General features: G+C 42.6%; 1 protein-coding gene across 2 annotated transcripts in view; it reads right to left on the bottom strand.

Annotated features, from left to right (window-relative positions):
- LOC115218883 (protein hu-li tai shao) overlaps nucleotides 1–4,494 on the bottom strand; it is a 169,392-nt gene extending 164,898 nt beyond the window's left edge. Inside the window, exon 1 of one of the 2 annotated variants that reach the window (XM_036508671.1) lies at nucleotides 4,341–4,494. The gene's annotated coding sequence lies outside the window, so the exon portion shown is untranslated. The remainder of the gene's footprint in view (nucleotides 1–4,340) is intronic. The other variant, XM_036508673.1, reaches the window with a different exon arrangement.
- Between the last annotated feature and the right edge of the window lie 8,006 nt (nucleotides 4,495–12,500).

Below are 12,500 nucleotides of genomic sequence, written 5' to 3'. Positions count from 1 at the left end.
TGATGTTCTTAACAAAATTAAAAATTGACGGCTGAAGAGGAAACAAGGGCGGGGGGGACCTCATATATAGGGAAGGACGGGAAATATGCAAATTTGTGTTTTATGCACACATGGTGTAAGATATCTTGATCGCCTAAATTACATAAAACGAGTAGCAAAGATCCGGTTGACGACAACCAAGTTATAACAGAAGTAATACACTACAAAAGCAGCAGGTGAATAGAAAGTCTGAAGTGGAGGTGTAAGAAAATAAGCAATTAGGACACGTTTGTAGTCTAGGTCAACGTAGCCTTTGGTGGCTTTGGAGGAGTCGAGTTAACGTTAGTAGGTTGGTGTACAACCCAGGCTACTAGACTCGCTATTTAATGATGATAGGAAAGCTAATATAATGTCTCTCATTATATCTATTTGTCCGAGATTTAAAAAAAAGAAATTCTCGAGACACAAATCACCGTTTAAAAGTACATAGAGTGGGGTGGCTCCATTAGGTCGGTGGAAATCGAAATTGATCTCAAAATATTGAAGATATTTTATCGATCTGTCGAATGGTGACCAGCATATATGTTTGATATGAACAATTTTTCATAGGTGTTCGAATCCATGGCTGAATTCATGTCTACGATTCGATTACAAATCATTTAGGAATACTTGAGCAGACAACAGATAAAAAAGTGAGTTTATGAAAAGGAATTTAAAGAATAAAAACAGAGATGAGTGAAGTACAAGTTCTGATGGGGGGAAACATCGTAAAACGGTACAAGGTGAATATTATCACCATTACCTCTCACCCCACAAAAAACAACCTAAAATAAGAACGGTGTCTATATATAATAATAATGGTTTATTTATTTAATAATCACCATGTCGCGCACATACGGTTGTGATGTATATATGCCTGTATAACTGGGCTTTGTATATTTTGTACCCCAGTGTCATTTTGATGGCATGCGCTGCTCTCTCTCTCACTCAATAATAATCACAATGGTTTCAAATTTTGCCACAAGGGCAGCCATTTTGGCGAGGGCATTAGTCGACCACACCGAACCCCAATGTTTCACTGGTACTAAATTTATCGACCCCGAAAGGATGAAAAGCAAGCAATATGAGAGTAGAAGACAGTAAGAGGATATAGTTTAACCCTAGGTCAACAGTAAACCAGCAGGAGCTATGATCAATAACACCGAAACCGTAACCATCCTTTAGTTTATTCAGATATTGTCCATGTCTGCATTTATCCATGACTTGTCCTTAAATTCTACCTTACAGTAAGGTAAGACTTGAAAAAGATTTGGTTGCTATTTTTAGCAAGTTGGATGCCCCTGTAGAGACACTACGATTTTCTAATGTCTCAGGAATGTGAATCTGTCAGATAAATTATACATTAACATTACCAGGGTCCTTGCAACTAAATATTACAGGATATCTTTCGTTAATATTTCACTGTTGTCAATCAAGACCATCTTTAGGTGTAGAATTTATAACTTAATTATATTTTAATTCCGTAAGACTAAATAAAATATGTGAGACAAGAGGGTGGGGGGAGATGTTTTAATGGAATTTGGTGAGATGTAAGTTGTGACAGATGGTTTAAAGATGGAAAGGATGGAGAGAGAGCGAGAGAGGGAAGTGTCAACGGAGGATGATGGCAAGATTGGTGCAGCAGGGAGGCCAACAAAGTAAATAGCAGCAAATTTCTTCCTTCGTGCTCACACTTCCATCTCTTGGAGAAATGAAGTCGGCATGTGTGTGTGTGTGTGTGTGTGTGCATATAGATAGATGATATTTTTAAATATAAAGATAGATAGATAGATAGATAGACCGGTAGATAGATAGATAGATAGACAGACAGATAGATAGAGAGAGAGACAAATAGATAGAGACAAATAGATAGACAGGCAGATAGATAGACAGGCAGATAGATAGACAGGCAGATAGATAGACAGGCAGATAGATAGACAGGCAGATAGATATATAGATAGATATATAGATAGATAGATGATATATATATATATATATATATATAAAACATGAATGTATGTATGTATGTATGTATGAGAGAGAGAGAGAAAGGAGGGAGAAGAGGATGCAGACAGGTTGATAGTTATAGATAGCGGCCTATTATAAGACTGCTGGATTCATAAACTATTTATAGGAATCGATAGATAGATAGATATGTACGGTACTAGTGTATATGTGTGTGTGTGCACCATAAAAAAAAAAAAAAGAATTTTATATTTTTAATAGTGTCTGCATACATATTTACACACACACACAGCGAATGGTGGTGGTGGTGGGGGAGACGAGGGCATGCGCACGCGGGTGTATATGAATCTACACACTTGGAGTTTAGGAGGGGCGACGATGCGTGAAATGAGTATGTAGAGGTGTGTGTGTATATATATAAAGCGAAGGGGAAGGTAGTGCGATTCGTTAATGAACAACGGTATCTACCTCTATACATTTACACACACACACATATATATATATATATATATATATATATATATATATAGGCAGATGCAGAGAGGTGTGTAATGGCGATAGAGTGGGACGTGGAAGAGGGTAGCCATGCAATGAATATTGAGAGAGGCATGTCCTCCCACCAAATAAAGTTCAGATTCATAAAAGGTCGACAGTTTATGGTTAAGATTAGTCCCTGAAAATATCTTTAATAAATCCCTATTTTTCGCTTGCTGAACGGACCAGAGGCGAATAGTCGGGCCCCAAGAGGGCAGAAATAGTGCGATTCTGGGTGGATGAGAGGGAGAGGTTTATATGAGTCTGCTTGAGAAGGTTTGGGAATTTATAAAGTTTATAAAGATTATGGGTGGGGAGAGTTTATATTAGGGGCCTATATTAGGGGAAAAGTTGTTAGGAAAATGTTTAAATATTCATCAACATGAAGCAGATTGCTGTTTATTAAGCGCAGCGGTGTCGGCAGGCGAAGAATCTGTTGAGATGGCAAATAGGAGAGAGAGAATGAAGGGCATTGATTGAGGAATTGGGGTGGATTTTACAAAATAAGGGGAGAAGGTTCTCGATCAGAACCTTATTAAAAATGTTGGAGATGATTAATTAAGGTCTGACACATATATTTATTTACAGTAACAAACACCTGATAAAAAAAGAGAAAGACGATCTCGGCGCAGACATAGAAATATTTTCTGTACAAGCTGCAGTCCATTAATATATTCACAGAAAGGAAAAAAAAAGTATAGAAAGCAGTGAGTGTGAGTGCAGGCCTGAGTGTGAGTAAAGATCGAAGAGTCGCCGGGGGGAGGAGGGTGATACGTGTGTGTGTGTGTGTGTGTTAAAGGGAATGAAGAGCAGACAGAAGGGAAAGAGGACCAACAGATGATGACAGCGGTTTGGCGAGTGTGTGTGTGTGGGCAAGTATGTGTGTGTAGGGGAGAAATGAGTAGAAAGGTGAACAACACAACGGGACCCTCCTTTATTTTACAATGTTACCCATGTTCATTGCATTCGGCAAAGTTGTGTGATAATGAATGCCCTGTCCTGTTTGAGCGGCGACTGAAGGGTTACAAGTGTCTATAGGCATTATTTCTAAGTTCAATTAGTATGTGCTATATATATATATATATATATATATATATATATGTGTGTGTGTGTGTGTGTGTGTGTGTGTTCAGGCTTACCTTGGTGATTAAGGGAGATTGAAGATAAGAAAGTGAGTGTGAGTCAGTGAGAGAGAGAGAGAGGAGGAGGAGGGAGTAAAGGTGTTAGAGAGAAATTTATGAAAAAAGAGGGAAACGGTATGAAAGTGAGAGAAAAGGGAGAGACTAAGGTTAAGACAAATGAGAGAGAGAGAGGGGAGTGATTGCGCAAAAAAGAAGCAGTGAGAAAGAGAGGTGGGTGGAGTTAAAGGAAATATAGGAAGAATGCTAGGATAAAGGTGAGAGGGGGATTGCCGAGAGAGAGAGAGAGAGAGGGTGTGCGGAGAAAGGCAGATAGATGTGAAAGAGAGGGGGAGGAAAGAAAAGTGATCGAATGAAAGAGAGTGAGGAAAGGAATGCAAGGAGAATCAAGAGCAATGAGTGTAAGATTGCGCTCTGAAAAAGGAAAAGACGAAGGAAGCAAGGTGAAAGGAAAACATTTGAAGCAAAGCTAAGCAACGAGATGAAATAAATTGCTAATTTTTTTACGGGTTTAATTTAGGAGAATGCCTGAAAGCAATTATGTTGTTTTTTGTGGGGTTCTTTTTTTTCAAATAAGGGAGCAACAAATATGAAAGGCAAAAATTAGGAAAAAGTATCTGAGATGAGATTTTATAGTAAGAGTTTTAAGCTGCATAAACCGGGAAAAAACCCGAGAAGACTTACCAAGCAGTCTAACTGTTCCTTGGCCTGGCGCACACCACCGTATCCTCTAAAAAGTGGAGACACACACTCACTCCCTCACTGACAGCCGCCTAATGTGACCCACATCCAAAGTGCGGCGCCGCGCACACATTAACATATGCAAATGAAGCCGCGTCGCCGCTCCTTGTCTTTCGCCACCATTGAGAGTGTTACGACTGCTGCTGCTGCTGTTGCTTCGCTCGCCTAGCCGCCGCCCCACCATCCAAAGGGAGGAGGCGGAGGAGGCGGCGGCAGTTACACCCTCCCCGCTCTCTTTAAAGTTAACTTTACCTCTTTGCTTTTACTTTCTCTTCCTCTCCCTCTTTTCTCTAGTCGTCTACAGTACACTCCTCTCTCTCTCTCTTTTTCATACATACTCTCCCCTCCTCCCCTCTAGTTATAGCCTTATCTCTTTCTTTCTTTATCTCTCTTCTATTTTCTGAATTATTATAGATTTTCTCTTTTTATCCCAGTCTCCAGACATTGCTCTCTATATTTCTCCATGTTGTTTCTCTGTAGTTTTACTCTTCTTCCTTCGCTCTTTCTCTCCTTGTCTCTCTCTCCAACCAACTCCATTTTTCCTGTGCCGCTATTTCTCTCTCTCTCTCCCTATTTTTCTACCCTATCATGCACTTGTTTCTCTCTATTTTTTTTGTCTATCACACTTCCTCCCTTTTTCTTTCTATCTCTCTATTAGTCACTTTCTCCCTCTCTCTCTCTTCTTTCTTATATCTGTCTATCTCTTTTTCTGCTCCCTATCTTTATCTCTCGCTCTCTCCGTCAAACCTTTTAAAACCAGAACAGCTGACCACACCCAAATATCTCTTGTCTGCAAAATCTCTCGGAAAATCTTGCTGTCAGACAGCTCAGTCCAAAACGAAGCTATTAGTCACGTTATGATAAAGAGCTGCAGCGAGTTGTGTCATTACGATGACTGACAGAGAAGCAAAAGGTCGCAGGTTCATATCTCGTCACCAACCTTCTGGCCTCGTGGAGTTGTGTTAGTATGACATGTCAGTCAGATGTGACCATTTTCTGGAATTATTTGAATGACATACTCCGGATCTTTTCGGTTTGAACGGCAGTTTTTTCTAGCGGTGTCATATGAAATTGCCACCCATAATTATGACCCTAGTATCGATCTATTGCATTTCAATCTGTTTTAGGGTTAGGGGTGGGGGAAGGGTATCTTTTTTTCTTCACAAATGTAAATAAACCCAATTTGTTTCTTAAACATATTCATATGGCACACAATGTGTTTTTTTTACCTCAATAGACGTCATTGATTGGTTGAAATTGCAGAAATTGAAGAAAAAAAACAACAAATATCTTACAGGCTATAGAATTTTCTCAATAAAGCCAAGAGAAAAAGATGTTTTATAAACACATTCTACCAGTATACGAAGTTTAAAAGTGTTTAGTTACGTGGAAATTATTTTAAAAAACTGCCGTTCAAACCGAAAAGATCCCATACTCCTAAGCAAAACGATGACAGTTCCAAATGCTATCACCAAAACACTCAGCTCCCTAAAATACCAATCTATCTAGCTGTATATAGACATCAGAAGTAGAAATTCACTCCCATGCACAGACAAGGGTGTTTAAAAAAATATGTTTCGTGAGCTTAGTTCTTTGAGAAAATGGACTGATGTTCTTATCCTGTACACCCTTACCTTCAAAATCGTTTTTCTTCTCAATGAGAATTGGTAAAGTTGCCAAAGCTTTGGGCACAGTATTTATTCTGATCCTCTGCCTTCTAAGTTCAAATCCTACCAAGGTTAGCTTCACCTTTCATCTTTTCAGGTTCAAATCCAAGATGGTGTCTGTTGGTGGAACTCTTATAACATTAGACTAGATGTCTTGTGATACTTGTTCTGACTTTTTGAATTCTGAGTTCAAATCCTGCTATCAGTGCCAACTTAAGGTACTGGGCAGTTGCCTAGAGGCTTCAAGGATCTAAGTGCCCAGTTCTAATCTATATATTACTATCAACAGATAAATACTATAGGATCCAGGGCATTGATTTACTTGGGGCCTATAATGACTATGCTGCCTACTTAAGTGGTTGGGTTAACCTCTATCCTAATTTTACTCCCCACCACATTCTACTTTGGTCACCTTTAGAGGAGTTCACTCTGTTGCAAGTAACTGGAACAGTTTTTCTGGTAGGATGATACTCCCTCCCTTCTCCTTCCCTCTATTCTTGAAGACTCTGTGAAAAGTCTTAGGTATTACCTTCTCTTCTGACTAAAACATTAAAAAATGTTTTGTTATCAATCGGTGAGAATGAAATGGCCAAATGAATAGGACATGGGGAAAATCAGCAAAAAGGGTTATTTCCTGCAGTGTGTCTCTAGCCATGATGTTGTGTCATTACGATGAGTGACAGAGAAGCAAAAGGTCGCAGGTTCATATCTCGTCACCAACCTTCTGGCCTCGTGGAGTCGTGTTAGTATGACATGTCAGTCAGTTGTGACCATTTTCTGGAATTATTTGAATGACATACTCCTAAGCAAAACGATGACAGTTCCATCTTAACTGAGCTAGTTAACAAACTAGCTCAGTTTACTCAGCTGTAAGTTGATACCACAATGTGGGAACAACTCTATATAGCAAGCTGTGTTAGTACTATAAACCTGGTGTTTGTAGCACCAAAATCAAGTTAATCTGTGACTTCTGCCAATATATGACTTTATTACAAGTGAAAAAAAATATTCAATGAATTTCCAGATTCCCCATCATCAATCAGCCGCCCACCATCAGCCCCAAATGTAATGTTGTACACGTTGTTGCTCAGGAATTTCTTTCATTAGTTCTCACTCTTAGCTGCTGCAACGATTAATACTATTTTTAATCAACTCCAAAAGACGAAAGGCAAAGTTGATCTTGGCGGCATATGGAGGGTAGGAAAAATACCTCAAGTCATTCATTCTAAGGCCATGTTTGCTCATGGCTTAACTCATTGTCTTATGAAGAAAGGCTGAGGACGCTCGACCTTTATTCTCTCAAAAAACGACAACGCCATGGTGATCTCATTCTCGCTCACAACATCATAAGCGGAAAGTGTAACCTCTCAAAAGAGCTGTTTTTCACTCCTGCTCCAGAGCGTGGGCTGCGGGGTCACTCCGAAAAGCTCTATCTACAATGATTTCATCTCAATCGAAGGAGAGGGGCTTTCTCCGTCCAGGTTGCAGATCCGTGGAATAAGCTGCCGGACGAGATAGTGAAGATGCTGACGACCGCTCGGTTCAAAGTCTCTCTTGACCAGAAATGGCCTGAACTCTTTGTATGACCACCCTCCCTGTACATGACTCCCTGTCCCCCTACATGGCCTTGCTTTTGCTTTTTGAGCTAATTAAAATTGAATTGAATTGAATTGAATTGAAAAACGAAAACGGTCCAGAAATATAATGACACACCTGTAGTCATGAAATCCTAATCATTGAATAAGAACCAATGAAAGTGATCAAATCAATTCCTTATACAAAATGTATGGCTGTCTGCTGGTGTTAAGAATCACTTCTTGAAGGAGCAGTGCAATATCATATCCACTTGAACATTTTGGCGCTAAGAGCACCATCCGAGCGTGATTGTTGCCAGAGCAGCTAACTGGCATCAGTGCCAGTGGCACGTTAAAAGCACCATTCGAGCGTGATTGTTGCCAGAGCAGCTAACTGGCACCAGTGCCAGTGGCACGTTAAAAGCACCATTCGAGCGTGATTGTTGCCAGAGCAGCTAACTGGCACCAGTGCCAGTGGCACGTTAAAAGCACCATTCGAGCGTGATTGTTGCCAGAGCAGCTAACTGGCATCAGTGCCAGTGGCACGTTAAAAGCACCATTCGAGCGTGATTGTTGCCAGAGCAGCTAACTGGCACCAGTGCCAGTGGCACGTTAAAAGCACCATTCGAGCGTGATTGTTGCCAGAGCAGCTAACTGGCATCAGTGCCAGTGGCACGTTAAAAGCACCATTCGAGCGTGATTGTTGCCAGAGCAGCTAACTGGCACCAGTGCCAGTGGCACGTTAAAAGCACCATTCGAGCGTGATTGTTGCCAGAGCAGCTAACTGGCACCAGTGCCAGTGGCACGTTAAAAGCACCATTCGAGCGTGATTGTTGCCAGAGCAGCTAACTGGCACCAGTGCCAGTGGCACGTTAAAAGCACCATTCGAGCGTGATTGTTGCCAGAGCAGCTAACTGGCATCAGTGCCAGTGGCACGTTAAAAGCACCATTCGAGCGTGATTGTTGCCAGAGCAGCTAACTGGCACCAGTGCCAGTGGCACGTTAAAAGCACCATTCGAGCGTGATTGTTGCCAGAGCAGCTAACTGGCACCAGTGCCAGTGGCACGTTAAAAGCACCATTCGAGCGTGATTGTTGCCAGAGCAGCTAACTGGCACCAGTGCCAGTGGCACGTTAAAAGCACCATTCGAGCGTGATTGTTGCCAGAGCAGCTAACTGGCATCAGTGCCAGTGGCACGTTAAAAGCACCATTCGAGCGTGATTGTTGCCAGAGCAGCTAACTGGCACCAGTGCCAGTGGCACGTTAAAAGCACCATTCGAGCGTGATTGTTGCCAGAGCAGCTAACTGGCATCAGTGCCAGTGGCACGTTAAAAGCACCATTCGAGCGTGATTGTTGCCAGAGCAGCTAACTGGCACCAGTGCCAGTGGCACGTTAAAAGCACCATTCGAGCGTGATTGTTGCCAGAGCAGCTAACTGGCACCAGTGCCAGTGGCACGTTAAAAGCACCATTCGAGCGTGATTGTTGCCAGAGCAGCTAACTGGCACCAGTGCCAGTGGCACGTTAAAAGCACCATTCGAGCGTGATTGTTGCCAGAGCAGCTAACTGGCATCAGTGCCAGTGGCACGTTAAAAGCACCATTCGAGCGTGATTGTTGCCAGAGCAGCTAACTGGCACCAGTGCCAGTGGCACGTTAAAAGCACCATTCGAGCGTGATTGTTGCCAGAGCAGCTAACTGGCATCAGTGCCAGTGGCACGTTAAAAGCACCATTCGAGCGTGATTGTTGCCAGAGCAGCTAACTGGCACCAGTGCCAGTGGCACGTTAAAAGCACCATTCGAGCGTGATTGTTGCCAGAGCAGCTAACTGGCACCAGTGCCAGTGGCACGTTAAAAGCACCATTCGAGCGTGATTGTTGCCAGAGCAGCTAACTGGCACCAGTGCCAGTGGCACGTTAAAAGCACCATTCGAGCGTGATTGTTGCCAAGCAGCTAACTGGCACCAGTGCCAGTGGCACGTTAAAAGCACCATTCGAGCGTGATTGTTGCCAGAGCAGCTAACTGGCATCAGTGCCAGTGGCACGTTAAAAGCACCATTCGAGCGTGATTGTTGCCAGAGCAGCTAACTGGCACCAGTGCCAGTGGCACGTTAAAAGCACCATTCGAGCGTGATTGTTGCCAGAGCAGCTAACTGGCATCAGTGCCAGTGGCACGTTAAAAGCACCATTCGAGCGTGATTGTTGCCAGAGCAGCTAACTGGCACCAGTGCCAGTGGCACGTTAAAAGCACCATTCGAGCGTGATTGTTGCCAGAGCAGCTAACTGGCACCAGTGCCAGTGGCACGTTAAAAGCACCATTCGAGCGTGATTGTTGCCAGAGCAGCTAACTGGCATCAGTGCCAGTGGCACGTTAAAAGCACCATTCGAGCGTGATTGTTGCCAGAGCAGCTAACTGGCACCAGTGCCAGTGGCACGTTAAAAGCACCATTCGAGCGTGATTGTTGCCAGAGCAGCTAACTGGCACCAGTGCCAGTGGCACGTTAAAAGCACCATTCGAGCGTGATTGTTGCCAGAGCAGCTAACTGGCACCAGTGCCAGTGGCACGTTAAAAGCACCATTCGAGCGTGATTGTTGCCAGAGCAGCTAACTGGCACCAGTGCCAGTGGCACGTTAAAAGCACCATTCGAGCGTGATTGTTGCCAGAGCAGCTAACTGGCACCAGTGCCAGTGGCACGTTAAAAGCACCATTCGAGCGTGATTGTTGCCAGAGCAGCTAACTGGCATCAGTGCCAGTGGCACGTTAAAAGCACCATTCGAGCGTGATTGTTGCCAGAGCAGCTAACTGGCACCAGTGCCAGTGGCACGTTAAAAGCACCATTCGAGCGTGATTGTTGCCAGAGCAGCTAACTGGCACCAGTGCCAGTGGCACGTTAAAAGTACCATTCGAGCGTGATTGTTGCCAGAGCAGCTAACTGGCATCAGTGCCAGTGGCACGTTAAAAGCACCATTCGAGCGTGATTGTTGCCAGAGCAGCTAACTGGCACCAGTGCCAGTGGCACGTTAAAAGCACCATTCGAGCGTGATTGTTGCCAGAGCAGCTAACTGGCACCAGTGCCAGTGGCACGTTAAAAGCACCATTCGAGCGTGATTGTTGCCAGAGCAGCTAACTGGCACCAGTGCCAGTGGCACGTTAAAAGCACCATTCGAGCGTGATTGTTACCAGCGTCGCCTTAGTGGCACTTGTGCTGGTGTGCAGGTGGCACGTAAAAAAACACCATTTGGGTGTGGCCATTGCCAGTACCGCCTGACAGTCCCTCGTGTCGGTAGCACGTAAAAGCACCCACTACACTCTCGGAGTGGTTGGCGTTAGGAAGGGCATCCAGCTGTAGAAACTCTGCCAGATCAAGATTGGAGCCTGGTGCAGCCATCTGGTTCGCCAGTCCTCAGTCAAAATCGTCCAACACATGCTAGCATGGAAAGTGGACGTTAAACAATGATGATGATGATGATGATTTTTGAAATGTAAAATGTTTATAACATAAAAAGGAAAGACATGAGGTGAAGTTAGCGATAGGCTGTCTGTAGCAACTACTTCAAACCATTGATATCAACCACTCCCATAGCAGTGAATATGTCACCAGGGGAACAGAACTTTATCTTCTAATTCAAGTGCAACATTGCAATGATCTGTCAGTTTTAGAGCTGTGCTGTGTGCCGAAATAAGGAGTGACGGAATAATGATTCTACCTCACCGACCAACTGGTCAGATTTCGTCTGAAAGGCTGAGGAGAAATAGAGTGATTGTGTGGTACAAAGAAAGAGAACAGGTAGAAAAAGAAAGCAGGTAAAAAAAAAAAAAAGGGACATAGCAACAGAATTAATACTGTTATTGTTGACTTTTGGCCCAATGTTAAGTGACCTAACATAACACTTGACTCGTGTTATTGACCCCACCACCCACCCATTTTATTTATATATTGTCTTATCATTTACAGAAGTGAAGTTCCTGACTCCTATTTTCAAATATGGTTTTTCAAATATAAATCTTTCAGATCTGCTATAACAACAGAGAACTAAGTCAATAATAATTAATTTCTAGCTTCTCTATTAACCTTAATCACTTATCCTAAGTGTGTGTGTATAAGGTTCATTTGTTGATAGGTTTAGCAAAATAAAGTACTCGTTACATTTGAGAGTTTTATATTCATTATCTGATTTGCAACAAACTACGTAAGTGTCAGAGAAAACCTCTGACAACTTGATCTAAGCTAAATCAGGTATCTTCCATCTAGCCTGAAACTTAAATAGTTTGTTGTAAGAGTGGCTGTGTGGTAAGTAGCTTGCCTACGAACCACATGGTTCCGGGTTCAGTCCCACTGCGTGGCACCTTGGGCAAGTGTCTTCTTCTATAGCCTCGGGCCAACCAAAGCCTTGTGAGTGGATTTGGTAGACAGAAACTGAAAGAAACCCATCGTATATATATAAATATATATATATATATATATTATATATATATATATATATATATATATATATATATATATATATATATGTATGTATGTGTGTGTATACGCTTGTGTGTCTGTGTTTGTCTACCCAACATCGATGCTGGTGTGTTTACGTCCCCGTTACTTAGTGGTTCGGCAAAAGAGACCGATAGAATAAGTACTAGGCTTACAAAGAATAAGTCCTGGGGTTGATTTGCTCGACTAAAGGCGGTGCTCCAGCATGGCCACAGTTAAATGAATGAAACAAGTAAAAGAGTAAAGAGTATATAATATGTATACATGTGTGTGTGTTTTGATGAATCCACAAAGAAATTGTACCATTGTTATTGCAGCCTTCGCTGCTGTATAGTTTTAAGAAACTCCTAAGATCCCTTATCTGAAGTGCAATGTCCTCTAAT

Source organism: Octopus sinensis, linkage group LG14 (genome assembly GCF_006345805.1).
Source record: "Octopus sinensis linkage group LG14, ASM634580v1, whole genome shotgun sequence".
Classification (NCBI taxonomy): domain Eukaryota; kingdom Metazoa; phylum Mollusca; class Cephalopoda; order Octopoda; family Octopodidae; genus Octopus; species Octopus sinensis.
Note: the sequence above shows the minus strand (reverse complement) of the source record. Positions and strands in the feature narration are given on the sequence as shown.